General features: G+C 79.2%; 1 non-coding gene across 1 annotated transcript; it reads left to right on the top strand.

The window, feature by feature from the left end:
- The first annotated feature begins 2,050 nt into the window (after nt 1–2,050).
- LOC142360350 (5.8S ribosomal RNA) lies at nt 2,051–2,203 on the top strand. Its single transcript, XR_012762981.1, has one exon. It is a non-coding gene; the product is annotated as a 5.8S ribosomal RNA (ribosomal RNA).
- Nucleotides 2,204–2,500: the final 297 nt, after the last annotated feature.

Raw genomic sequence — 2,500 nt, 5'->3', positions numbered from 1 at the left:
TCTGCGCGGGAAGCAAGAGGGGGGGATGCCGGCGGGGCAACGCGGCGAGCGCGGCCGGCAGAGCACCGGCCTGCTCGGCGGGCCGGGGGGCGAGCGTCGAGCGACGGCGGCGGCACCGGGGGCCGCAAGCGCGACAGCCGAGGGGTGTCGCCGTCTTCGGGGGGCGGCAGCTCCTGGGGGGGGGGGTGGGGCGGCGCCGGCGGCGGCGCCGTCTACCCCCCCGCGCGCGGGACAGGGCTGTCTCCGGGCGTTCCGGGCCGTGGCGCGGGTGTGCGCACGGCGTTTCGGGCGGCGCGGCGGCCGGACCCGCGAACCTCCCCTCCGACCCGGCACGGCTGCCTCTCGAAGAGGGAGCCGTGGCGGGAAGGGGGGGGCGCGAGCGCGGTCTCGGCCGCTGGCGCCGCCCGGGGCGGGCGAGGCCCCCCCCCGGCCGGGTCGCGTCCCGCGCGAGCGGGCGGCCCGAGCCACGTCTCTCCCCCCGGGCGCAGCGCCGGGCTATCGAGGGAAACCCCGGGCCCCGGGGCTAAGGAGGACGAGGTGGTGGCGGCGGATGCCGGGCGCGCCCCCGCGGGCGGACGCTCCCCCGAGGGCGGCAGCCGGGGGAGGCACCCCCGCGGGGCCATGCAGGTCGTTTCCCTCACCCCAGGGCCAGGTACCTAGCGTCCGCGCTTCGGCGGCCCTCCCTCGGCCGAGTCCGGGGGTCAAAGGCCAAAGGAGCCGGGCGGCGGTTTAAAGACTCGAGCGGCACGGCGCGAGCCGCGGGGGGGGCGTCCGCCCCCGCGGGCCGCCGTGCCGGAGAAGGGGGGGCGTCTCGCTGCCCCAACCTGCCCCCCCTCTCCGCGGGCCGGTCTCGGCGGAGAGACCGCGGCGCGGGTCGGCCGCGGCCGACCTGCCCGCCCTCGCAAACGGGGCCACCCGCCGGCCGGAGCGCGGGCTCCGCGCCGGGGGAAAGAAAGGCGCGGCGAGCCCCCGCGGGGGGGGGCGGCCGCCGGGGGGCCGCCCCGCGCCTTTGGACGCTCGCGCTGCGGCCGCGCTCGGGGCGCGCCGCGCTCCCCTCTCCCGCTCCTCGCCCCGCCCTCGGCGCCCAGGGAAAGAAAGGGGGGGGCGAGCCACACCCCCCCCGGCCGAGCGGCGGCGGCGCCGCTCGGCGTGCCGGTCGGTGCCGGTCGTCCGTCGGGTCGTCCGGGAGGGTTCCCCGGCCGCATCCGCTGGCGGCCGTCCCGTCCCGCGTTTCCCCGCCCGTCGCTTCCGTCTCGAGGGCGGGCGCGCGGCGCGGGGGCGTCCCGCTCCGGGTCTTCGCGTGGAAACGGGGAGAGTGGGAGCCGCCCCCCGCGCTCAGCGCCGTCCGCCTTTCCGCTGGGGCCGTGCCGGCGGCCCCAGGGGGCCGAGGCGAGAAGCGGCTGCGGCGGCGGTTTTCGCGGCGGCGGTGGCGGCCGCCGCCGCCGGGCGGGGTGGCCGGGTTCGCCCATCCGGCGCGGGCCGGTGGGCGGCCGCGCGTCGCCGGCTCGCGCTCCAGTGGCCGGCCGCGCTTCCTCCGGCGTCGGTGGAAGGCGGCGTCGGCGCCGAGGTTCGCCGGCGGGGCGAGAGGCGACCGTGGTGGGCGGAGCCGGCTCGTCGCAGCGCGGGCGCAGCCGGGCGTCCGGCTCCCGAGCGAAGGCGGGCAGGCGTCGCGGCCGGGCGTGCCGTAGCCTCCGGGGGGAGGCCGGTCCGAGCCCGGGCGCCTGGGCCGCCCCCGAAGCGCGCCAAGGGTGTGTGTGTGTGTGTTGCGTACGTTTCCCCAGGGTCGGTCGGGAGCGCGGGCTCCCCCGCCCTTTGGCCGCTCGGGGTTTTCCGTTGTTTTCCGTTTCCCCTGTGCTCGTACGGTCAAGCCGAGGCGAGGGCCTCTCCGTCGCGCCGCGTCGCGCCGCCGCGCCGCGCCCCCTCCGCGCGTGCGGAGGGGGGTGGGCGGCGGCGGGGCCGGCGGTCGGTCCGGCCGTCCTCAGAGAAGGGGCCGCTCTCGGCGAGCGGTCCCGGCCCCTCCGCGCGCGCGGGGCGGTGCCGAAACCGAGACAACTCTTAGCGGTGGATCACTCGGCTCGTGCGTCGATGAAGAACGCAGCTAGCTGCGAGAATTAATGTGAATTGCAGGACACATTGATCATCGACACTTCGAACGCACTCGCGGCCCCGGGTTCCTCCCGGGGCTACGCCTGTCTGAGCGTCGCTTTACGATCAATCGCCGTCTGCGCCGCCGAGCCCCCCCGCCCCAGCGCGGGGGGGGGGGGCCGGCGGGCCAGCAGCGGCGCGGCTGGGGTGCCTCGCAGGGCCGCGCGCGCGAGCGCGCGGGCCTTCGTCCCCCTAAATGGAGACTCGGGGAGCGCTCCGAAGCTCCCCGCTCCCGGAGAGCGCCTGCTGGACGGAGCTCGTCCCCGCCGGGCTATCGGCGGTGGGTTTGGGGAAGAGAGAGCGAGAGCGAGCTTCGGGGGAGGGAGGCGCGGGGCGGCGATGGCGCGGGCCTCGC

This window comes from Opisthocomus hoazin, unplaced genomic scaffold (assembly GCF_030867145.1).
Source record: "Opisthocomus hoazin isolate bOpiHoa1 unplaced genomic scaffold, bOpiHoa1.hap1 HAP1_SCAFFOLD_170, whole genome shotgun sequence".
In the NCBI taxonomy this organism is placed as follows: Eukaryota; Metazoa; Chordata; class Aves; order Opisthocomiformes; family Opisthocomidae; genus Opisthocomus; species Opisthocomus hoazin.
This window is presented reverse-complemented; position numbering and strand designations above follow the sequence as displayed.